Source organism: Ambystoma mexicanum, chromosome 8, assembly GCF_040938575.1.
Source record: "Ambystoma mexicanum isolate Mex_15411 chromosome 8, UKY_AmexF1_1, whole genome shotgun sequence".
NCBI lineage: Eukaryota > Metazoa > Chordata > Amphibia > Caudata > Ambystomatidae > Ambystoma > Ambystoma mexicanum.
The window spans coordinates 231000473-231026802 of record NC_090929.1 but is presented as its reverse complement, the minus strand read 5'-3'; the positions used below and the strand labels follow the sequence as shown (position 1 = coordinate 231026802).

General features: G+C 49.1%; 1 protein-coding gene across 5 annotated transcripts in view; it reads left to right on the top strand.

Annotated features, from left to right (window-relative positions):
- The window catches only part of RABGAP1 (RAB GTPase activating protein 1), a 3038993-nt gene that overhangs the window by 65536 nt on the left and 2947127 nt on the right, over window positions 1-26330 (top strand). For 2 of the 5 annotated variants that reach the window (XM_069609641.1, XM_069609644.1), the window contains exon 2: window positions 7693-7753. The exons of 2 other annotated variants lie outside the window; for them this stretch is intronic. The gene's annotated coding sequence lies outside the window, so the exon portion shown is untranslated. Of the gene's footprint in view, window positions 1-7692; window positions 7754-24334; window positions 24434-26330 lie in introns of those variants that run through there. One more of the 5 variants, XM_069609643.1, reaches the window with a different exon arrangement.

Below are 26330 nucleotides of genomic sequence, written 5' to 3'. Positions count from 1 at the left end.
CACCAATGCAGACATGTTTGTGTATGGGATACAGGTCCCAGCAAGAGTGGTTCCCAAAATAACACGAACGGAGTGGATAGTACCGTCTGACTTTGTTTTCCGCCCCTGAAATATTACCAGGTACCATCCCCTCCCTAGATCTGCAGGGAGTACAAGTATCAGCTAAACATATTGTGGCAATAGGTCTGGACACACACAGGTGCGAGTGGCGAACAGTATTATGCCCAAACATAGCGCTGTACGATCTGACTGAAGAGGAGCTATTTACTGACAATGACCATGATGGAGAGATAATAATGGAAATATGGATACCCTGTGACATAATGGTCTAGAACAGACGAGTGACAAACCCCCTCATGGCCATTGTAAGTGCACCACCGTCCTTTTTTTGTTGAGGACATGCAACAGGTGCCCCCAAAATTAACGACCACCAACCCCCATGATGTAGGGCTCTTACAAGAGGTTACCCCAGTTATGATTAAAATCATGCCTGGCGCGCTGCTGCCCCGAGTAAAACAATATCCCCTGTCAAGGGAAGCAGAGGATGGAATAAAAGAAACAACACATGCACTACTACAGCAGGGTATCATTGTGCCATCAAATTCCCCTTGCAATGCTGTGATTTATCCAACTAAGAAAGCAAAAGGAGGGACTTGGAGGATGGTACAGGATTTATGCCCACTTAATGACATCATACAGGAGTTTACCCTTTTCCCGAATCCCGCATCCATTTTGTGCAGCATTCCAAAAGCAGCAACATGCTTCACAGTGGTAGACTTGAAAACATTTTTTTTTTCTCAGTACCACTCGATTCCAGCTCACAATACCTGACCGCATTCACCCTGAGAGGGAAAAGATACAAGCATTATAGGTTACCACAGGGATACTGCGAAAGCTTGAGTATTATTAACATAATATTGCATGAAGATCTTGGCAATATTGACGTCAAGAGCACAGTGATACAATGCATAGACAACCTTTTGGTTTGGGGTGGGGGTGAGGCACAGTACTGACTCCATCACATTACTAAAATTGTTGGCACACAAAGGGTACAAGGTGGACAGAGGGAAGTTGCAGTACTGTCTAGCAGAAGTACTATATCTGGGACAACTAATATCAAAGGATGGTTATCCCAGACAGAGCAGCAGCAGTATGCACAGCAATCTGGCCCCACACAGTGAAAGACATGCAGAAGTTTCTTGACATATGTAATTATTGCCGAGCATGGATACTTGACTACACAGCATACACTAGGCCCCTACTAGAAGCACTAAAGGAGGCGCAAAAGGAAAACACAGCTATCACATGGACACAAAAGATGAACACTGCCTTCACCACACTAAAGGAACTTATTTGCACAGCCCCTGTTCTAGCGACCCCAGACTATGAACGAGAATTCTACTTGTTTCACATTGTGATGACCCTCATGACTGCTGTCCTAAGTCATCCTTTGGGCGCAAGCCATTGGCCTACAACAGTGGCACCCTAGATTCCGTGATGCAAGGGCACTCTGCGTGCGAACAAGCTCTGGCAGCCGCCGCCTTTTCAATTGAAAAGAGCACCACCATAGTGGTGGGATGCTCCATAACACTGTTTGTAGAACATTCCTTGTTTGCAATTCTAGAACGATCTAAATCTACACTTGCGACAAAAAGAGCAACCGCTTATGAAATAATACTTTACAGCTCAAACATTCACATAGTGAGCTACAAAAAAGTAAATCCAGCCACATTTATCACAGAGCCATGCCCGACCGACGGGTCAGCATCTATTTGCCCAGAGACGGGTGAGAAGCATGTGGGTGCAGCAGTAGTAAGACTGGAAGAAGGAGAGTATGAGATCATTGTACAAAAACGTCTAGCATTGCATTACTCGGCACAAGCTGCAGAGCTTGTAGCACTAATTGAAGCGTTGCGCATAGCAAAGGGATGCACAGCACAGTAACAATTTATTCAAATTCGGCATATGTAACCACAATGGTACATGCTGGATTGTCTGGATGGAGAAGGAGAGGTTTCTGAAGGGCGGGCGGGCCCCCAGTACAACATGCCAAACTTTTAAATGAGCTGATAGAAGCCCTAGCAGAACCATCAGTTGTGGCTTTGGTAAAATGCCAAGCCCATACAAATAACAGTAACATAATTTCCTTAGGAAATGCGGCAGCAGACACCGCTGCAAAACAGGCAGCATATTTCCAAAAGCCCCAAGCAACAGAATATTTACTAAAGGGTAATGCACAGGAGGAAAAAGAAGTTGGGTGTAACTCACTGCCCATCACACAAATAATTGACTTACAAAAGAGAGCTCCAATAGAAGAACAAGAGATGTGGCCAAAGAGGGGGTACACACAGTCGCCCACTGATCTCCTTTGGCGTCAAGAAAATACAGGAAAGGTAGTAATAGCTGTGGCGTTTATTATAGCTTGCATTCCAACAACTACATTATCCAGCACACACAACAAAACAACACATAGCTGTGGACATCCAGCAAGACTGGTTTGTCCCAATCATGCAGGAGCACCTCACTAAAATGACACTTGAATGTGTAACATGTCAAACTTACAACTCTGGAATGACCCTCAGGACACTGCGAGGAACACTGCCCCGCCCCGTCGGACCTTTCCGTGAGCTGCACATCGATTATGCAGACATAGGAGAAAGGTGCAATGGAGCAAGATGCCTAATATAGTGGTGGTCTGCCCCTTTTCACTCTGGGTGGAGGAAGGACCCTGTGCCCACCCAGATGCGAAATGCGCAGCAACATTTTTGGTGAGGGAAGTGTTTCCGCGTTGGGGCATTTGTGATGTCATACGCTCCGACAACGAAGCTCACTTTGTTAATGACCTCTTTAATGCCTAACAGGGATGTTACTACTTTAAACACAAACTATGTTCCATTTACCGGATGGTCAAGAAAATCAACAGCCTCCTTAAAGACAGACTGTCAAAGTTGTGCCACACCCTTGCAAATGATTAGGTAAATTGCCTGCCCTTGGCATTGTTTCATTTTGCGAACTCAACCAAGCAAAGACCAACACTTGTCCCTGCACGAAACAGTAACAGGAAGATGTATGCACACACTGCTAGCCTCCATGAGAAGAGCATCCGATGCTCATAGGACTGCCACAATTTTAGGAGAGGAATTCACAGAGTATTTGACACAGCTTACACGGGTAGTAAGGAGTATAGCTAAGCAGGTGGCCCCACCCTTCACAAGAGAAAGGGAAGCAGACACAAACACTGCAGCAACAGACCTCCCCATGACGCAATTCATGCCCGGAGAGTTGATATATGTTCGAAGTTTTGTGAGGAGATGGAATTCTCCAAGATTTCACAGCCCTTACGTGGTGATATATTGCACCCCCTCTGCAGTGAAGGTTAAGGGCCTTAAATATTAGATACACCTTTCAGATGTTAGGAAAGCCCATGACAGCATACTACCAGAAGGGGAGCAGCAAAATAAACAAGAAGTGGCTGTACCGTAAAGGGATTCACTGAGTAGAAACAAAATATTTCAAAATATCAGCAATATGTAAAAATGTAAATACAAGTACAACTAAATGATTAATAGTAGACCAAGATGAGCGATGATTACTTCTCTCTCTCTCTCTCTCTCTCTCTCTCTCTCTCTCTCTCTCTCTCTCTCTCTCTCATAGACGTTTTCCATAATTAAAAGTGCACTTACCTCATTGTACTTCACTCTGTAGCTACAGACATGGCAGACATGAGGGCCCTCAATGACAACGCTACAAATATAGTTAGCAGTAGGGGAAGTGTTAGTGCTACTAGAGCATATTCATGAGTGTGGCCTCTACTTTGCCACCATTGTTTTTTCAACTATATTATTATGTTTACTGGTCTATAACCTTTATTTTGAAAGGTATTAAAGAAGGGGGGGGGCAAAACTGCTACATGCTCATTAGGACTCATACCCCCGCCCAAAACACCCATTTTACCACACAGTATTGGCAACATAATGATGATCAAAGTTAAAAGATGAATTTAGGAATTTTTCCTATTCGTTATCAAAGAATTATGAAGCTATATAACGGTCTATGGGGGAGTAACAGAAGGAAAAGGGAGGCGGAGCAGAAAAGGTACGATAGATACCATAGCCTAGGGTTAGATGCAGTGGAAGACCCCCGTCACCCAGATCAGTCTAACAAATGGTACTCTAACATGAGCACCATGGGGAAAAAAAGCAACTAATGAGAGTTGCTATGTGTGTTCCCTGATACCTCATGCATCAGGAACACCGAAGGTTCTAATACCCCGGGAAACTCCAATAGTGGATGCCCAGTGTCTCTTTCTTCTTGCACTTTGTAGAATTCGAAGTACCTTCCAGGCACACACAGTCGCATTACAACTGATCCAGAATGAGAAAACCTGCCACAGCAAGCCTCAAGGAGTACTGTGCGTAAAAGAAAATGTTTTTGTCATAAAAGGGACAATGTTCACGGAAAACAAATGGCAAGAGGACACAGTGATGTGCAAGGCGGAAGCACTACGAGGACTGTCAGAAGAAAAATGTCTCTGGGTCAAGAAAACATGCACTCAGGTCTGGTCTCTGCACATTGCCAAAGTTAAATGGGTAACAGCCCTCGAAAAGCCAATCAAGATCCAACTTGAAGTCTAATACGAACTTTGCTTCCACGGAGAAGGGAAGGTGCCCATGGGATCAAACCAACATTGGATCGCCTCACAGCAATGGAAGGCGGTGTTTGATGAAAACTCAGGAGTGCATGTTGCACATTCGTGCCTTCTGCAGATACCGACAATGGGACATTATCACACGTGATAACTGCAGTACACAATTTCGAAGAAAGAATGAATAAGGAAGGTGGTGTGCAGCAAAGTGACTGGTTCGACACGGTTTTTGAATGCGTACCATCATGGTTTGGGACTGTAATGAAGCTACTGGTACCCATCATAGTATTTTTGCTACTAATTGCGTGTGCATGTGTGCCAGGTAGGGGTTTGATGCTGTGCAAAAGCTATGCCTAGTAGTGCAATGATGATGCTGACAATGGGCAGCCCAACAAAGGTGCCTCATGATGTGAAAGATGTATAAGTGTAAACGGGGGATAACCAGGAGCCCAAATACCGCATGATGGCAGCATACAACACAGGGGACAGAGTGGATAATTTGTGGCATACAACTATCAAGGAGCCCTATTAACTAGAATGGTATAAGGAATTGTGGGTAGATTTAGAGGGGGATGGTGGGTGTATCTATATGACATGTACTCCTGATGAATACGCAAGAAGGGGTCAAAGCCTGAGATCTGTGTGCAGGGCTTGGATGCCAATAAAAGGATCTCTAGCTAAGGATGAAGCAGTGATGGAGGCAGAGGAACGTAGGCGCACTAATAACAAGGGTATTTGTTACTTTAGGAGTAATGAAAGGGGGTATGTAAGGGAGGAAGGGTCTTTTTGCCCCCCCACTGTACATTCCACGTGAAAGGTCTATTGCTCATCCCATCGCGGGGAGACGTCCCCCCTTGTCTTTCCTCTGACAGCAGTGGAAGGAAGCCATTGGATGATACACTCAGACTCCATTTTGTGTCACCTCAGACTCAATCTTTTTACTAGGCCGCACAACGATCTGGAAGCCTTCTCTCCCGTTGTCCAGCGCCGCGCACAGCCAGCCCTGACACCCCCACCACCACCGCCTCCTCCCCTGTCTGCGCTGCACCAGCCCTTTTCTCACAGAAGCCCAGGCGTGAATTGTTGCAAACCGAAACAGTATTATTTCTCTTCCTCTGAGCTCATTGCCCTGCGTGTGACTGGGGCGAATCTTGACTTGTGTAGTCATCCATCTCCACAAACCTTCTCCTGCGACCCCCACCTTTAGAAATAATTGCCTGCACAATCTTTTGCCCCTCTATTCTCTCATGTAGCAGTGGTAGGACCCTTCCCCACAGACCACCCTAGATTGCTCCCAATATACGTAATCCTATGTGATCATATATTCCCCATGGACTAACACCTATCAATCCATTTGTTTGAACTATGAGGCACCAGGTGAATAAATCTCAGATCGAAACCCCTAGATAAGGCACCTGGGGAAAAAGGACCACCGCACCCCTGCCCCCACCAAGGCCTGGGTTAAGAATGTGTATATGTTGGTCCAGGATTTACAGGTGACCCCCCGCATTCTGGTATACGTTTTATGTCTCGCATTACTCTTAGCATGCCATAATTCTTGTGTAGTTTAGATTAGTTAGAACAATTGCATTTTGGGGACCCAGCCTGACCTTCACCCTGCAGAGATGAGCCCACGTGCCGACAGACCGCCCAAGCTACAGCAACCAATTGGAGTCTGGCACTGTATATTGCTACATACTGGGCCATAGAGGTCCACCAATGAACGCGGATATTTCACACTGTATGTCATGACGTTTTCTGTGCATATAACTTACTGTTCATGTATTATTTGGCAGAGCGCTCTCAGAGCAGCAGAGTCCTCTGCGTGCATCGTTTACCTGATGTAACCTTTGTTCAACTTGCCATCTTTCTCCTGGTCTCATTCCCTACTGGGGTGAGTCCATTTATTCCTAGTTTGGGATCTGCCTTTTGGAAATGACCACCTTCACTAGACGCAAGTGCCTTAACGAGGGTGGCTGGCCGTTACTCACAGGGTGGGCCCAGCCACCGAGGGGCATATCGCCATTAGCACCCGTGGGGTGCGCTACACGGGTACTAAATGTTTTTTTTTTTAAAATGTTCTCTCCGTGACCGGAATGCCTCGCAGCATCCCGTTCTCGGAGAGAAAATACTATACCAACATGGCTGCCAGGGAATTGGAAGGTGCAGCTCCATACAGAGCCTCTCTTAAATTTCCATGATGGCCCCACTGGGAAACGTGCAGCGGTGGCGATCCTCGCCGCCGCAATCAGGTATGTAGGATGGGGGGAGGGAGAGGGAACAAAAATAAAGTGGGTTGACGGGGGAAGATTGCAGGCGGGGGAGCCAGTCATCAGGCTGCTTGGAACGCAGGCTTTCACTGGTAGTGTCAGCCCGCGTTCCTAGCCACCTGATTGGATGGCTCCCCCGCCCAGGGTGCTAATGACTGATAATCGCATTCCTGGTCTATTATTGGCCCTAAAGACTGGCTGAATCACATTTGCAACCTCAAGAACATATCCCTTTGAACAGAGTGCTGCATCTGTTATCTTGCATTTTCTGTGATCTTTGTATAGGGGTGTTTTTTTGCAGTGACATCTATTTAGTTATTATTGTACATGGTGTGTTGTTTAAAGTTTGTATATTTTTATAGAACCGTGTCTGAACATTCCTTTGTTTTGGACTGTTCCACTTTGCTATTTGGGTTGCTACTGAACCACATTCAAACCCCGCTTGAGAGTATAGCCGTCCCTTGACCTACTCTACAACCAAAGGCAAAGAAGAGGTATATCTGTTCCCGTTTTATCTTTATTAACGTGTTGGCTCTTGGTTGGGCTGAGTGGGCATTTTAACCCTTAATCACCTTTGTAGTCGGTTAGTAACGTTCTATTGGCTCATGCAATTATGCATTAAAAGCAATGTGAAATGGCACTCCTTTTATGATCCATAGAAGGCACTTAATTATGAGGAGGCTACGATTAAAGCAGATGAGTCGAGTGCTGAGGAAAATGGAAATGCGTGAATATATGTACAGATTGTACAGATGATTGCTTTTTTTTCCTCTGCAGGCAATCCCTTGTGGTGTATGAGGAATTTGATCTTTATTGCATTGGCTTGGATACCTTTTATGTAAGCTATATTTTAAACTACAAACTTTTCATTTTGAAATGCTATTTGAAATTGTTTTTGCTGCTCATAGCATTGTGGCCTTTAGAGGGGACTCGTGCATACAGCTGGCTCTTCTGCTTCGAGGTAGTTTGAGGGGGATTCCCGTTTCTCCTAATCGTGCAATGGTATGGGACTCAATTTATATATGGGCAAAGGGGAAGTACAGCTGATAGACCAGGTACACTTGTCTGTCACGCTGTATTGTTGCAATCTCAGTCAGGGAAGGTAGGAGTTATTGACACATGAAGTGCTGGGACAGTGGTAGAATGCTGGGAGTAGTTCAGCAGATTTTGACACTATTGACTTCCTTTCATAGTGAATGATGACCAAATCGGATTTTGTTTAACCATAAAATGTGAAACTAAACATTGATTTCGAGGGGATTGGGTCTGTATTGCTCTCCTCTGAAAAGCGCACAGAACTACCATAAATCACCGATGCAATTATAGAGCAAATACTTCAACCCAAAAACAGACAGACACACACAATAACTCACAGCCACGCACCCTCTAGAAGATAATCGGCTCTTTACGGCTATTTATTCAAAAAATACAGGTACATAGAAATAACTCATAAAACTAACATGGCCATAAGTAAGAAAGCAAAAGAAATACATCACCGTGAGCGTAAATTTTGTCCTCATCTCATCGAGAAGCGGCTGGAAGACTCCGGGGGGACAGCCAGGAAGAGAGTGCTACAGCTCACAGAAAGGCCAAACGGAGCGTCCTTCTCTGGCTGAAGTCTCACCTGACCCCTCCAGGTTTCCGCCTATATAGGCACTCCAAAAAAAAAGGAGTTCATTCTCGAACCTTCTGGAATTGCACCTGCGCAGTTGAGGGACAGCCGTCGGTTGCATGCTGGGTCAATCGAGAGCTCCCCCCCAAGGAATGCAGGGCCTCCCTGCTCTAAAACCATGCTCCACGGAAACCAGTGACCAGTCATAACGTTAGCTTTTCCCAGCAGAAATGGCCTTGACGGCATACCAAGTTTGAAAAAGCATGTTTATCTCAGCACTGTGAATCTAACACTTCAGCAAAATGTGTGCAGCCTTTCACTGCGGAGTGAAGTAAATATCCAACATGGCTCTGAGCACTCCCAGAATGCATTGTGCTCCCGCGCCATTTTGAGCTAAGCATAAATTGAGCAGAACAGGGTCCTCCGACGTATTCCATATCTGACAGTAATCGCCACAGCTGTGCTGCTTCGGAAAATCTTTCTGCGTCCTGCGTCTATGATGTTGATACGCTGTCCTCGAGGGCCTCCGTCGAGCCCAGGCCACTGGATGTTATAAGTGGGACGCAAGACGCCCGTAGCCTCAGTTCTTTTTTTCCGCGAACGTGTTCGCTTCGGAGATCTCGGCGCGCCTCGGTTCTACTGAATCCTGTTCTTTCGGTTCTTCGAATCTGTGCGTTTGTGCATTGAAATGCTGTCTTCAGCTTCCTCCACCCCGCGGTCGGGTTTTAAGAAGTGTCGGGTGTGCGGGTCCAAGATGTCGTTGACGGATACGCACAACGCTTGCCTCTGGTGCCTCGGGGAGGACCACAATACGCATGGCTGTGTCGAATGCCAGTCGCTTACATCGAAGGCTTGGTGGAGCGTAAGAAGAAGCTGTCGGTGGGTAAGGTGGCCAAGCCCCGGAAGTCGCGATCCATTGGACTTTCTACAGACGATTCGAGGGGCGACTCTCTGCATCGTCGCCGTGAGTCTGGGGGGGGGTCTCGGTCCAGGAGTCGGTCTCAACATTCCTCTGCCTCTTCGAGGCACTCACGGAAGCGCTGTCACAGGTCGCCTTCCCCGTCCTCATCCGAGGACTCCGCTCGTCGGCGGGTAGCTTGTCCCAACAAGCATTCCACTCCTGAGGAATGAGATTCCTTCCAAAAGACATATTCCCGAAGGGGAGGAACGGGATGGATTTCTTGCTATTGTACAGGATGGCAAGGATGCCATGTGTGAGGCCGTTCAGTCGGGTTTGGACATGGCAGATTGTGTCAGCCGGTCCATGGCGGTGAGCACCGTAATGTGCAGGTTTGCGTGGTTGCGAAAGTCGGGGGTTTGCTCCTGATGTGCAGACCCGGCTCCTCAACATGCCCTTTGATGGTGAACTTCTTTTTGGCAGCAAGGCTGACAAGAGCCTTGAGAGGTTGCAGACCTCCAAAGCTGCAGCGAAGTCATTGAGCGCTGCAGTTCGCCAACCTCTGCCTTTTCGTCCTAGGGGACAGCAATGGAGGGGAGGTTCCTTTCGATATTACTCAACATTTGGTAAATCGAGAGGAGCTGCAAGTCAAAGGGGGCCACCGTAGGAGTGCCAGAGGTGGAAAAACAGGGTACTCGAGGTGCCAAGGCCGCTCGGGCAGTTGCCTCTTTGCCCTCAGGCACTGCCGCAGCCGCTTCAGCTCAGTCATGAGGCCATGTCCCATAGTTCGCCAGTTGGGAGAAGGCTGGCGCAACATCTGGTAGAGTGGCGTGCCATTACTTCAGATGTGTGGGTTCTGGAGATCATAGCCCACAGCTACTGTCCTCCTTTCCGGCAGAGGCCTCACGGCAATCCACCAGGGAATCTCTCTTTGAAGAGTCCGGATCTGCTCCTTGCGCAGGAAATTCATTCCCTGCTGGAGAAAGGCGCCATAGAACTGGTGCCTGTAGCGTAGAGGAACAAGGGATGATATTCCCCCTTATTTTTTTATTTCAAAGAAAGACGGGGGATTGAGACCCATCATGGACTTGCGCGGTTTGAACAAGCTCCTCAGGAAGGACAAGTTCAAGATGGTGACTCTTTCTCAAGTCCTCCAGGCCCTTCAACTTCAGGACTGGTTGGTGTCTGTCGACCTCAAGGATGCTTATTTTCATGTGCCGATCCATCCAAAGCACAAGAAGTACCTGAGGTTCGCGGTTGGCGACTCGCACTTTCAGTTTCCGGTCCCGCCGTTCAGATTGACCTCCGCCCCGAGGGTCTTCACCAAGCTCATAGTGAAGGTGGCAGCGTATCTCAGGAAAGGGGGAATTCACGTCTACTCCTACCTGGATGATTGGTTGATCAGGGCACGCTCTCCTGAGCAAGTCCTGGATCATCTGTCCGTCACCTGCCACTCCCTTCACAAGCTGGGCTTCTCCCTCAACTTAAAGATGTCCCATTTGACGCCAACCGAGCGGCTCCAGTACATCGGAGCAGTGCTCGACACATCCCTCAGGCAGTGTTTTCCTCCCCAGGTGAGGGCTCTTCACATTCAGCAGATGGTGCACAAGTTTCAACACGCCCAGAGTCTCCCAGCGTTCGAGTTCTTGAGGTTGCTCGGCCTCATGGCATCCTGCATTCTTCTGGTGCCTGAGGCCAGGTTGCGGATGAGATCTCTGCAGTGGGCCCTCAAGATGCAGCGGTCGCAGTCCTCTGGCAGGATGTCAGACCCCGTTCAGGTGCCACCATCGGTCACGCAGGACCTTCTGTGGTGGGCCGTCGAAGGCAATCTGATGAAGGGGGCTCCATTTTGGCTCACTGGCCAGAGGTGACGATCGTGACGGATGCATCCCTCATGGGATGGGGAGCTCATGCCAACGAGTTGACAGTCAGCGGTCGTTGGTCTCCGTCGGAGTCCAGACTCCATATCAATCTGTTGGAGCTGAGGGCCGTCAGGCTTGCCCTGAAGGCTTTTCTGCCGACTCTGCGAGGAAAGAATGTCCTGATTCTGACGGACAACAGTGGCCATGCCCTACCTCAACAAAAAGGGGGGGGGGCAGGGTCACTTCCTCTGTGCAGGTGTGCAGGGAGACGATGCATCTCTGGTTCTGGGCCATCCAGCAGAAAGTTTCGATCTCGGCAGTTCATCTGGCCGGAGACGAAAACGAGATGGACGCTCTGAGCAGGCAGAGCGCAATCTCTCATGAGTGGGAGCTGGTTTAGGAGATTCTCCTGGAGATCTTCGCACTTTGGCGGACCCCTCAGGTGGATCTCTTTGCCTCCAGTGTCAACCGGAAGTGCGAAAGGTTCTGCTCGTGGGAATTTCCTCCAAAAGGAGCCTTAGGAGACGCGTTTGTGGTGGAGTGGTCCTTCCCACTGCTGTACGTGTTTCCTCCAGTCCCCGTCATCCCGCAAGTGCTGCAGAGGTTACGGAGGTTCGGTTCCCGGATGATCCTCATTGCTCCGGCTTGGACTCGGAGGACGTGGTACCCGGACCTTCTCAACATGTCCATCTGCCCTCCACGTCGTCTTCCCTACCGAGATGACCTGCTCTCATGGGAGGAGCGTCAGGTTCTCCATCCAGAGGTCAGATCCCTCAACCTTCACGCTTGGCTTCTGAAAGGTTGAGGTATAAGGATTTGGACCTCCTTGAAGACGTGATGGAGGTGTTGCTTTCAGCCAGACGGCCAGCAACAAAGTCCCTGTACCGAGAATGTTCTGCGACTGGTGCAGGGTTAAGAATGTGGATCCTTTTTCATGTGAGACATTCCTGTGGTTCTGTCTTTTTGCTTTTGTTGGCCCACAGGGGCCTGCAAGTGGGTACTGTTAAAGGTTACCTGGCGGCGCTGTCTATATTTAAGCGCTTGTCTGAGGAGTGTTCTTATTTCAAAATTCCTTTTAATTTCTTAGTTTCTCAAAGGACTCACTAACGTGTTTCCGCCATCACCTTTCCAGGTGCCTGGTTGGGATTTGAAGATTGTTCTGAAATTCCTTATGGGTGCTCTGTTTGAGACTTTACATTCTTGTCCTTTGAGGCTGTTAACCCTTAAAGCTGTGTTTTTAGTTGCGGTCACTTCCACTCGCAGAGTGAGTGAATTGCAGGCACTTTCAGTTAAGCCACCCTTCACTGTGTTTCATAAGGACCGGGTTGTCCTTAGAGTTCGTCCTTCCTTTCTTCCGCAGGTGGGGTCGGAATTTCATTTAAGCCAGAAGGTTGTTCTTCTGGCATTTTATCCTTCTCCACATCCTGGTAAGGAAGAGGAGAGGCTCCATAGGTTGGATCTTAGGAGAGCTTTGAGTTTCTACATTTCTCGCATGTCCTGGGTCAGAGTGGACGATCGGCTCTTTATTGGTTACGCTGGAAGGCGTTTGGGACAAGCTGTTACTAAGCAGACTTTGTCTAGATGGATTATCTTGGCAATTTCTGAATGTTACCGCTTGGCGGGTAAGGACCCTTCGGTAGGCTTACGGGCCCATTCTACTAGGGGTATGGCTGCCTCTACTGCCCTGCAGAGGGGTGTTCCTATTTGTAACATCTGTGAAGCAGCCACATGGGCTTCGGTCCATACTTTTGTACAACACTACTCCCTAGGTTCTATCCATGGGCAGGATCTCGCCTTTGGTAAGGTGTTCCTTTACTCTGCAATTTGATTGGGCATTCTAAATTTCTATATTCTAAATTCTTTTTCCCTCCTCCATACGTTGGTACTGCTTTGGGAGTCTGTCATAGATATGGAATACGTCGGAGGACCCAATCCCCTCGACAAACAAGTTACTCTCTTACCTGGTAACGTTCTTTCGATGGGATGGTCCGACGACATATTCCATATCGCTCCCTCCCTACCTGCCCCGCTACAGAATTTCTTATGCGATTGCAGCTTACGTTTCCGCAAGGCTTTCTGTGGTCATACTGGCAGAAGATTGGTGCCACACGTTCTGGGAAAAAACTACAACTGAGGCTACGTGCGTCCTGCTCGTAACATCCGGTGACGTCAGCTCGACGGAGGCCCTCGAGGACAGCATATCAATGTCATCGACGCAGACGCCGAAAGATTTTACGAAGCAGCACAGCTGTGGTGATTACTGTCATAGATATGGAATACGTTGTCGGACCATCCCATCGAAAGAAAGTTACCAGGTAAGAGAGTAACTTGTTCTTCTTGCAATGTCAATGGTACAAACAATGTAGTTAAGAGATAGAATATGGTCCTCTGTGTGCAGGAGGTCCATAGACCTTGTGATGCGAGAGGAAACGTACCTTGCAGTAAAGGAGCATAATAAGCTGGAAAAGAAATTGGAGGTGGGGCTGGCGGACTAGCTCATTGTTCACATCATCTGAAAGGCTCATATGGGGGGCTGCTGATATTGATGTGACGCAGAATATTGTTGCAGATTTAATAAATATTGCATAACGTCACGAGAAGTGTACATAAACTGGCGGTCTAGCTGTATGTTTGGATACTGTGATAATTTTGCTTCTCTGTTCATTGTGCCCAGCATAGATGGCCTTTTTTCACAAACATAGCAGATAAGATTTTGAAGTGGCAGTACTCCCTATTTTTTTACTTTTTAAAGCTGGAACTCAAACATAACTCGAACATAAAAGCTACACCTGTTCAGATCAGGCACTAATAAAAGTAGTTTCTTCCTGTTGCACTACGTGTGCTACCTATCCAGGAAACGTTGTGGGTGAAAACGGGGGGGATGGGTTCCTAAGTATCTGTTTTCCAATTTATATTGGGGTTGTTTGTCTATTTTAGAGAGTAAAAGCGACCGAAACGCCCTTTATTTGTAGGGCTGGCAGAAGCATTGAAGTACTTGTATCACTGAGTAGTCTGGATGGGTGACTTTAATTCTAATTTACACAGGGAGCTTGGCACCTCTCTTGGGGGTGTTAGCCACTGGGTCTGACTTATTATAGGTTCAGCAAGAGCAGGACACGATTGAGGTTTGGATACCTCTGCACCCACGTGGTATGGGTGATTTTCTCCTTTCAGCATCACAGAAATCCTATCAGAATAGACTGCGCTCACAGAGGGGAAAAAATTGGGATACATGATCTAGGAAGCTGGGCATTCTCAAATCATGCATTCTCAAATCATGCACCACCGCTTGTGATAATTAACTGGACGGCAAGGATGACCCAGATGCAGACTTGGAAACAACTTGCTAATGGATGAAACCTTTTACTGCTACGTCCCGTCCCCTTTCCTCCATACTTGTGGGACATCTCTCCGTCCTGTGGGACGGGACCGGAGCACTTTGTAAAAAGCATCAACATTTTTCCCCAAATTTGTCCTTCCTCTCTTTCCTGCGCGGGGGCCTGGCGCGCGGCCGTAACCCCGCCCACCTTGGCTCCGCCCCGCACATCGCCCCTCAGTCCTTTTCTCCGCTCGATCGGGGCCGGACGCACTTGCATCCTCAGAAGATTTTCTTCCCTGTTTTCCTCTCTGGCTCTCGCTAGCGTTCGTCTTCTAGTCTGTCTATGTCTTTTAAATTCGACTTTCCAGACTGCTCTTCGTGTCATCGTCTCTTCGCAATGGCGGATCACCATCCTCTTTGTTTAGAGTGTTTGGGTCCGGAACACCGCTGGGACTCCTGTTTTTACTGTGACTCCCTTTCGGTACGGGCTCTTCAACGTCAGTTGGAACGGTGGGAGGAGGTGTTCCAACGCGCTCCTCCATCTCATTTTCAGGCGTTAATCGACGAGAAGAAGAAACGCCCGGTAAGTTCTTTAGTTTTCAGAGCACCCCGGCCGGGGGATACCTTCCCTGGTTCCTCTCGGGCCGGGAGGGGCGTTGATCGCTCTGTCACCGGGGTTCGCCCTGAGGTGCCTGTCGGGCCTAATCATTCTACCAGAGTTTTCTCCGAGGGTCTCTGTAAGGGGCCTGTGTACACCAGAGTAACTTCCGAGGCCCCTCCTGTGGGGGCTCTGTGTAGACACAGTACTGCTGAGTCACAGGGTACCGGAGCTTGCTCTGAGGCCTCTCTTTCGGCTTCCCTTAAAAACAAGACCGGGGTGCGCCCCGAGGCCTTGGCTGGGCTTGTGTTTACCGAACGGATGTTCGAGGCCCGTGCCGATAAGGCTATTACCGGGCCTAGGCCCGAGGTCCCTTGTACAGAGGCTAAGGCTACCAGCAGTTCTGAGGGGCCGGGCAGGGCCCTGTTGGTGAAAGCGGTTTCTCACCGTTCCCGCTCTTGTGGTGATACCAGATCTGTTGAGGGGGCAAAGAAGCAAGGTTTTTCTTTTACCGGCAGTGCCGAGGTCCTTCCTTCGAAGGCTCAGTTGGCGGTTGGTATGTCGCAGACACATTCCAGGCCTCATAGTGCCGGCTCTGCCGAGGTTCCTTATGTTAAGGCTGAAATTAAGACCCCTGATCCATCGACGGGGACCCCTGCCTCACCTCCTCACGTGCCGCAGTTCCCCTCAAATGAAGACAAAATGGCGGCCGTTCCCGCCATGACAACGGCGGCCATTTTAGGTACTACCCCTACAACTACGCCATCGGCCTCTAGTGTAGGGTTCGGTCGCTTGGGTGAACATAAGGTCACTTGTGCGTATCCTTACCGGCCTGTTTATGATTGGAACGCCCGGATGCCTCTTCCGCACAATGTTTTGTTGCCTGCAGGGGCAGCCCCTTTGATTTATGTGGATACGTCGGCGGAGGGCCCGGCGTGGCACCCTTCTCCGTTACGTCCCTGGATTTGTCCACCTCATGAGAGGCCTCCTCTGGTTCTGAAGCAATCTCCTGAGGACGCTTTTTTCGGTAAATTTCAAGCGCTTATGCGCACCGACCCCATGAGGGAGTATTTCAAAGGGCTTTTTAAGGAAATTTGTCCACCAGCGCCTCCGGCTCCACCCGTTCCTCTGGTGGTTCCGCCAACGCCTCATTTGCCCGTGGTGCCTGCCCCTGCTCTTCCGCCTTTGCCACCGTTGTCCCCAGTGGACAAGGCAGTGCCTGACACGGTTCAGCAGGATCCTGACCTGTCAGATGACCCTCAAGGCGAGCAGGACAACGAGGACCTCCCCCGCTCTGTTAGAGCTTTTCATGACCGGGTACTGGACATGATGAATTTCTTAGATGTCCCGGTTCCCGAGGCACCTGCTCCACAGGAGGGCGTGCTTTCTGGGGCGTTCACCCTGTCTCCTTTGGAGCGTACCGGCCTTTTCCTGCAGAAGGATGTTTTGGCTGAGGTCCGAAGAGTCTGGGAGAAGCCACACTCTGGACTTTTCGTCAATAAAAATATTGACGCGAGGCACAGGCTGCACTCTTCGGAGTAAGTAGCCTTGTCGTCTTGTCCGCCTCCCTCCTCCACAGTGGTGGCTGGGCCACATTGCAGTCCAGACCTGCAGCATCCTCTTCCGCGACGGCTACTCAGGTCTTGGGAAAGGAGGACAAACTCCTGGACTCCCTAGGCAGGAAAATCTTTGCCGATTCGGCCTTGCAGCTCAGGCAGGCCAATGCCGAATTGATTTTGGCGGGAGCTAACATGCGGATGTGGAAAGGTCTGTCGGAGTTTGAGGAGCACATTCCGGTCGAGAAGTTTGAAGATTTCAGAGGTGGCCTTTCCGATGCCAAGGTCTTGGCCCAGGATCTCCTGGAGGCTGCGGCTCATCAGGTAGACACCTCGGCTCGGGGCATGATGCTCGGGGTTGATACCTCGAGGCAAGCGTGGTTGCATGCCACGAAGTTTTCGAAGGAAGTGCAAAACAAGGTTTTGGACCTTCCATTCGATGGTAAGGAGCTTTTTCATTCTTCTACTGATGTAGAGCTCACCAAAACCAAGGATAGCACACAGACGGCTAAATCATTGTCTGTTCTTGTTAAAGCTCCTTTCAAATCTCAGAGACCGTTATCGCAGAGTCGACCTTCTTCTGGTTTCAGGGGCTTCCTCGACCGCAAATCGCGCAGAGTGGACACTCCTGCGGGAAATAACCGCCGTAGACAACAGCGTACGCGGTATTTCTCCCGCTCCTCGGCCTCCTCATCAGGTTCAGGTGGCACCGCCACCGATAAACCTGCCAAATGAGGTTTTACCGTGCTCGCACGAGACCCCGGTGGGAGGACGCGTCACGTCTCATTCGGAGGCGTGGCAGACCATCACAGAAGACAGATGGGTCTTGTCAGTCGCTCGGGCGGGCTCTGCTTACCTTTACCCCCTACCCCACCCCTCAACCCTCCTTTTCAGCTGTCGGGCTCACCCTCCCTCAAGGCCGAGGTTCAGAAACTTCTGCTCCTCAGAGCTGTGGAATCCGTTCCCCTTGGGGAGCGAGGGGAGGGCTTCAACTCCTGGCTGTTTACGGTGCCCAAACCCAACCAGGCTGGCCTGCGCACCATCCTAGACCTTTCCCAGTTCAATCTTTCCTTGCCCCAAGAGAAATTCAAGATGATCAGGCCTGGCCAGATTCGCTCCTCGTTGCAGGCGGGTGATTGGCTCAGCGTGGTGGACCTTCAGGATGCGTACATGCATATCCTGATTTGGGCTCCACACAGGAGGTACCTCTGTTTCTCTTTGGGAGAGGAGCACTTCCAGTTTCGGGTGCTTCCTTTTGGCCTCAGCTTGGCGCCGCGTGTCTTCACGAAGATGATGTCGGTGATTGCGGCCTATCTTCGTCTTCAGGGTATCCATGTGTATCCTTATTTGGACGATTATCTTCTACGCAGCCCTTGTCCGCTGGCGGCAGCGGGCAACCTCCAGTCTCTCCTTCAGCTCCTGTTCCATCTTGGGCTGTCGGTGAACTGGCGGAAATCCTCCATGACGGTCTCTCAGGACCTGATTTTTCTGGGTTTTCGTTGGAACACGGTCGACTGCAGAGTATACCTGACCGGGGACAGAATGGCGGATCTGTTGGCCACGTGTCAGATGTTTGCGCAGTCGGAGAGTATGTCGGCCTGGTGGTTCCAGAGGCTTCTGGGCCTCAATGCCTCGTATGTGCTGGCTTTTCCTCTTGCTCGTTTCAAAATGCGACGGAGCCAGATGGCCCTTCGGAATTCATGGCGTCAGGCAGTGGACCCAGACTCCATGCGGATAATGATTCTGGATTTCATGAGAGTAGATCTGGACTGGTGGTCATCTCTCAGCAATCTGTCTGGGGGCGCGGTGTTTCAGGACCCGGTCCCTATGGTGACGATCACGACAGACTCCTCCCTCCTAGGGTGGGGTGCGACGTTAGATCTCCTTGAGGTCTCGGACCTCTGGTCGCCTCAGGACAAGCTCCTGCACATAAACCATTTGGAGCTTCTGGCGATTTTCTTGGCGCTCAAGGCGTTCAGACTGGTCATTGTCAACAAAGTGGTCTGCATAAGAACAGACAATGTGGTGTCAATGTATTACATCAACAAGCAGGGGGGGAACAAAGTCTCTCGTGGACCTGTCCATCCAGATTTGGGAGTGGGCCGTGCTTCATGGTGTCTGGCTGCTTGCAGTGCACATCCCGGGCCAGCTGAATGTCACAGCAGATGCCCTCAGCCGGCGGACAGTGGTCAGCTACGAGTGGGAGTTGAAGGCAGAGGTCCTCTCGGGGATTTTTTCGTGCTGGGGCACACCGCAGGTGGACCTCTTCGCGACGGCGGCGAACAAGAAGCTTCCTCTATGCCTCCAGAGGGGGGCTGGGAGCCTCCTCTCTGGGGGATGCTCTAGAGATGCCATGGCACAACATGAGAGCTTATGCCTTCCCGCCTCTAGTTCACCGGGCAATTTGGAAGTTGAAGAACTCAGTGAACTGTTCTCTTCTACTGATAGCCCTGTGGTGGCCGGCCAGGTTTTGGTTCTCAGAACTCACCTGTCGGTTTATCCGCCGATCAGGTTACCGGTAACTCCCGATCTTCTCCCCCAGGGGGAGCAGCAGCTGTGGCACCCCTCCCCACAATCGCTCAGCTTGGCGGCTTGGTGCTTGAGGTCAGGCCTTTAGAGCATCTGAACTTGTCTGCGGATAACATGCGTATTATCCAGGCAGCCAGAAAACCTTCGACCAGATCCCAGTACAAGAGTAAATGGCTCAGGCTCTGTCATCGGTGTCTAGAGAAGAAATTGGATCTAAGAGGGTGCCACGGTTGACGCAGGGTTGTCCTTTGTGTCCTGCCTAGCAGAGTCGGGGGTTCATGTTCTGTCATGCAGGACTTACCTGTCAGCGGTCTCTGCTTATCTCTCTATGGATCAGTGTTCGTACTCTCTGGCTAACCCAGTGTTAAAGGGGCATTTCGCTGGTTTAACACGCCTTTACCCTCCAGTTTGTAATCCGCACCCGCCATGGTACCTGAATGTTGTCCTGACGGCGCTGTGCCATAAACCCTTTGAGCCGATGGCTACTGTGGACCTCAAGTACTTGTCTTGGAAAGTGTCCTTTTTGGTCACTGTCACATCGGCAAGGAGAGTGAGTGAGCTCCAGGCATTGTCGGTGGAGCATCCTTTCTCGGTTTTTCACAAGGACAAGGTAGTCCTTCGAACTAATCCAGCTTTTCTGCCGAAGGTGGTGACCGAATTCCATTTGAATCAATCGATCTCCCTACCGGTCTTTTTTCTGAACCCCGCCTCTGAGGCGGAGAGGGTGCTACACTGTCTTGATGTCCGAAGAGCTCTTAAGTTCTTCCTGGATAGGACTTCCGAGCTTAGAAGTTCTTCTCAACTTTTTGAGACTTTCGGCAACCCTCAAGGCAAACAGGCGTCTAAGGCAGCTATTTCTAGGTGGATTGCCGCCTGTATCACGGACTCTTTCATTGTCCAAAAGCTGAAACCTCCTAAAGGTATTCATGCACACCTGGTGCGTGGCAAGGCAGCTGCGGTTGCTTTTCAGAAGTATGTTCCCTGGCAGTCCATCGCTAGGGCAGCTACTTGGGCCTCTCCATCTGTTTTCTGTAAGCATTACTGCCTCGATATGAGTTCTAGAGCTGATGCTCAGTTTGGTCAGGCTGTGCTGAAGAACCTTTTTCAGTAAGGGGTATTTCCATCCACCCGTAGTTCCTGTAAGGAGTGCTTGGGAATCTCCCACAAGTATGGAGGAAAGTGGACGGGACGTAGGAGTATTACCAGGTTACTCACCGTAGTGACCACCTTACTCCTAGTCCATAGTCCCCTTTCCTCCATACGCCCGCCGGCCGTCCCCTCTAATAAGGTTCCTCTGTATTGGTAATGGGTCTCTGACCTGGCAAAGAAAAGGACTGAGGGGCGACGCGGAGCCAAGGTGGGCGGGGTTACGGCCGCGCACCGGGCCCCGCGCAGGAAAGAGAGGAAGGACACATTTTTGGAAAAATGTGGATGCTTTTTACAAAGTGCTCCGGTCCCGTCACATAGGACGGAGAGATGTCCCACAAGTATGGAGGAAAGGGGACTATGGACTAGGAGTAAGGTGGTCACTACGGTGAGTAACCTGGTAAAAAAACAACTATTTAGAAAGAGATGAGATTTTTTTTGCTTTTTAATGAAGATTCTGCGGACCATATTTGAGGCATTCAAGGTTACCATCCGGGGCAATGCCTTGCTATGACCCAAGGGGGGTCAGGAAATGATTGTGTAAGCCTCCACATTCCAGCATAAGTGCTCCTTTATGTAAGTGTAAACCCCCCGTTCCAGCCTGGGTGTTTCATTGGTATGTATGGATGGGACGCGTACGTACATGATACCAGTCCTGTTTTTATGTCTGTAGGCATTTCTCCTTCCTGAGATCCTGGGGGACTTGGTGCAGACCACCTGTAGGGGGAATGGGAGCGTGAATGAGGCGATTGCAGAAAATCTCCCCGCGGTCTGGGTTACAGGTGGACAGGACCATGGGTGATGTATAGCCACGGTAAGTGTCATAGAGGGGCTGGTCGTCTTAAGGAACCTCGCAGGGCGGACAGGCCCTCCAGAGGGAAGAGTTCCGCTGCAGGCCTTATCGGGCCGGCCCGCGCTCTTCCCCTCTATGGGTTGAGGAAACGAGCAGCAGTGTGACGAAGACAGCCCAACGTGGCTGGTGGTGCCCGTGTGTTCGTGCTTTTCATAAGGGATAGACAGTAGCGGACAAGAGTCTGCCTTTCACCTCTCCGTGACTGGAGGTAAGAGTGGGAACGTTTTCTAGGAGCGGGCTGAATAGTGCGGGACTTTTGAAGTAGAAAAGTATATTATCTGACTGCTTTCATTCAGTGGCAGCACTGTCAGTCTCAGGTCACTGTTTGAGGAAGAGAACGCTGGGTAGTGTAGTGGATTCCGTATTAGCAAGGTTGGTTGCTGCATATCAGCCCGCGACTTGCGCCAGTAAGCGGAGGCAGAGAAAGAAGGATTCTGTGGCATTCACGAAGTGACCACCTTCGGTCTGATCCACTTTACCGAGCCCCGGGGCGCCTCAGTAGGCCATACTGCGTAGCACTGTGGGTAGGGAAAGAAATTACGTGGCGGCCCTTGTCGGGAACAAGCGTGTATCCAGGCCCTCTGCCGGACATTGCTGCTTAGCTCAAACCCTGCATAGCTCATAAACCGGGGGTTGCGCTCTGCCAGTGCTCTGCAGTGGAGGTTTCTGATACGGTTAGTATGTTCCCAGACCACCAAGTGACTCTCGTGAGGGAGGTTTTCCATCAGGACATGGGGGTGGAGGGGGTGGGTGGAGGGGGGGGATGTGTGTGTGTGTGTGTGTGTGTGTGTGTGTGTCGCAAGGGGTAGCCGGCCACTGCCTCGGAAGTGCTAATACAACGCGAAAGAGTTATTTATTTGTCAAATGTGAATGACCTCGCTGACAGATGCTCCTCATGAGGTGAAATAATTATTTAGTTGTTAAATGTGAACAGTCTCGTTCACAAGAGCTCCCACTGACCTATTAATGGATTGGCTTTCCTACGGTGAATGATGTTGTCCCCCCCCCACACCCCTCCCCCCCAGGTGACCCCACTGGGGTTAAATAATATTGTAACTGCTGGAGGAAATTCACAAAGGACTTGTAAATGTTAATGCAGACCCTGCACTAGAGGACAGGTAAATTAAATAATTACTCTGGCATACTGAGGAGCTGATTTGATTTCTTACTCTGTTATATAAATAAGGAGTTTTACTCTTGCCACAAATTACAAGAGGCTGTGACTATTAATTTACCCTGGTTCAACCAAAGGGTCGTAGCCACTAGGGCTGAGCTGAAGAAGGGAGATCAGAAAAAGAAAGGGAAAGGCCTAACCCCCTCCCACCCCCCCCCCCCCCAACCCCTCCGGGTTCCTATTCGCACATATGTGCGGTAAGGTGTATTATCCCTGACTCAGGACTCCTACAGGTTGCTGCTCTTCCACCACTATAGGAAAAAACACCTTACAATTATGAGACAGATTAATCTGTTAGAAGATGAAGCAAAGGTATCAGAGAGGAGAGCAAACATCCGATTAATGGGAGAGGTTTCTACTCTGAAAAGAAGAGTTAACTAAGTGGTATGACAGTGCGCAAGCATGAATATCTAAACCATGAAGTAGATCAGACTGGTAATTCCTTAGCTTGGTAATTCCTTAGCTTGGTTTCGTAACAGGAAAAGATGGCCTGGGACAATCTGTGACGTGATAGATGCTGGTGGTAATCTTGTAAGAGACCAGGAGGGTTTTTAATTTTTGTTATTTACATTTTTGTAAGTATGCAGAAGAACCCACAGCCATGCTCCTAGTGTGGACATGTGTGTAGGGATTAATTGTACACTATGTGTGAAACTGCTTTGTAATCACTCATCTATAGTTAAGACAAATTACCACATATCCTCTAGATGGCAATTAAGTAGGAGCACAAGACAAGGGTGCACCTTTCGATATTACGCATTGCTCTAATAATGGAGCTGTTTGCCTGTTTAACGAGGAGTGCATTTTCTAGTGTAGGCTTTGAGGTGAATAGGCAGGTGCAGGTAATTTCTTTATATGCAGGTGACCGATTCATATTTATACGATCCAGCTGCAACGTTCCCTGCCATGTTGGAACAAATTGAGGAATTTGGGATGGTGGCGGGACTGAAAATAAATTAATTGTGACAAATCCCATTTCTATGCACTTTCAGGAACTTAGAGTGCTCCATTGCAGTGGCTGCCAATAGCACGCATCATTGAGCCCTTTTGATACATTGGAATACATTTAGAGTGCAGGGGGTGTAGAAATAATGTCCTTAAGTTATTGTCCAGGCTTGAAAGACCAGTCGACTCTAATGGGCTGGTTTTCGTTATTATATTCTGCCAAGAGTTCTCTGTGCTGCTATGTCTTCCTATGCTTACATAAGTGTATTTCGGCACTTAAAAAACTATTCTGGAATAATAAGGTGCCCAGAATTTGTCTGGACACATTAAAGTTACTGTACGTTGAAAGGGTCGAGGGTGGTGGCGTGGGCGGTCTGTGTCCTGGATTTCAAAGCATAATATGACATATTTCACTTAATATGTGGTCCCTTAGTTCAGGTCTCAAAATGTGCACTCGCCACTAACCATTGGCTAGTGATCATTGACTCTTGGTGAGTAAGAAAAGGTGTGTTGTGTGCAAGTAGAGAACTGAGAAGGTGAGTAACTTTTTATGCCTGGCTAGTAGCTCTGATCTTGACATTGTGCACCTGAATTTGTTTTGTAGAGACGTTATGACAAAGCTATTACTGCCGACACACCTTAAAGCAATGTATCAAGTTTGGAACCAGTTTACGGTACTAAATGGGTATAAAAACGTGTACACTGCCCTCATATTTGGGGCAAGGGTATTTTTGTCAAGCATCTAAGTAAGCTGGGACGACTGATTGGTTCATGATCAAACATTTGGAGGTAGGGCCAGCTTTTTTGTGGGGGGAGATTTATGGGCATTTACCAGTAAGTTTGTGACCTGCTGGGAGCAGACGGTTTTCTAGTGGACCGAAATAAGACGATCCAATGTACCTTTCCTGCAGGGCCCACAAAACGTAAGGTGAGCAGCGCCGTTATTTCCTTGGGAAACTGGGGAAGTTGGAACTTTTCTACTTTTATAAGACACGCGTTCCCAGAAAGCTCAAGGCATTCAATAAGGTAAGAACTATATGGCAGACGGATATGGGTGCCTCGTTAGATGATGGGAAGTGCCACAAACCCACACACCACTCGAAAAATCATTATTTAATGTTCCCTTATCCCAGCCTCGCAGTGAAAAAGATCATAAACCTTCCATTTACCCAAATGTGTTGAAACTACGGTGATGAGTTAGGCGGGTACCTTTTTGTGTTGGTGGCTTATAAAGTACTAATCTCCTCCCTTGTCCCTGCTCCTCCACCCCCCACCCAAGTATTATGCAGAGTGAACAGGAAAGTGGCTGAATTACCATGATAGCCTCAAGCAGAGCGGCAGTCGGGTCAGCGAAATCTCTAGGAATGGAGTAGCACAGTAGTTGCCAACTTTGGTGCAGGAGCAGTTGTCTGGTAGATTGGTGTGGCAAAGCGAGAACAGTGCTGCCTAAGCAAGGCGCACCAAGTAACTTGTAGCAGTATTGAAGAGTCCAGAGGCAGCAGCATGGTCTGCAGCAGTGAACTGGCCCTGAATAAGCAGGCTCATGAGACGGCCGCCTTCCTCTATATGACTGAAAGCTTCAATGTTTGAGACAATGACATGACTCAACATCAGTCCTAGAGTGAATTTCCTGGTTGTGATGTTGCATGTGTGTTCTTGCTCCTTTGTTCATGACACATCTACAGTACTTTTTATTTTTTTGTTTTGGTGTTCATTTCCTAGAGGCAATATGCACAATTTCAAACCTGTGCCCAGTTGTTTGCTGTCCTTGGGGAAAATGCTGTTTTCTAGGAACATTGAAATAATTTATTCAGAGTGACTATAGTGGCTCGTAAAGTACCCGGGAAAGCTGTGTGGGTGGGACTATTAGGTCATCTGTGTGGGTGGAACGTCTCTCCTAGTGAGTTTGAAGGCAGGAGTATCTTTGTGCATTGAGATTTGTACAATTTGACAAGAAAATAAATGTTTTAGATGACATTTTTGATTTCAACAGTTCTGTGGATAAATATATTTCTGATGTTTGTTAATCTGCTTAGAATCACATGCTGTGCATAGTCCGACATCCAGTGGTCACTGCAGAGTATTGCATTTTGTTTTTCGTAGTCGAAAAGGGGACGTCGACAAGGCGTGTCTGTAACACTATCCCTATAGTGACGTGCATTGTATGCACAATCCCTCACGCGTCGAGGTCCCTCAGATTGTTTTTTCCACCCAGTTATTGGTCGCCTCTATGCGGAGCTCCTCGAGAGACATTGCAAAATCATTTCTTCGACCCTTGGTCGTTTATTATTATTCTCCAGCATGGGATCTGGCATGGATTCACATGCTCATGAATATTCCCCGTCGTCAGGCTGGGAATCCTCGGTAACGAAAAAATCAGTATCAGTTTTGTTTCTGATCGGTCTTTCCTAGTAGTAACCAATCACTGATCTCTGCGTCATACTGACCACAGCCAATGACTGCCCTCTACCTAAGCCCCGCCTCTGGCAGCCATCTTCAGATTTTTACCGCACGTTCAAGTGTTGGGAGTCCTCGTGCTTAGCTCCCGAGCTTTTACTGCGTGTTTCGCGCTTTTTCAGTTGAATTTTCACATTTTTTCGGTTAATCGAGCCTCAAGCTCCACCGTTTCTACCGAGTTAACGGCTACCCGTTGCGGGATTTTCCTACGCCCCTCAAGGGTGAAGATTTCGTCGAATCAACTTCTTGGAGGATTCCAGAAGATTCGCTGCCTACTTCGAGATGGCCCAGGATGCGAGTTCGTCGCCCGGACCCAAGCTGTTTCGCAGCTGCCCTGGATGCGGGCTGCAGAATGTGTTTAAGGAAGACGAACATTCGCGATGCCTCTACTGTCTTCATGGGGACAAGGCTCATGTAGAGAAGGACTGCCAGTTCTGCAAGAACTTGTCGGAGCGGACCATGAGGG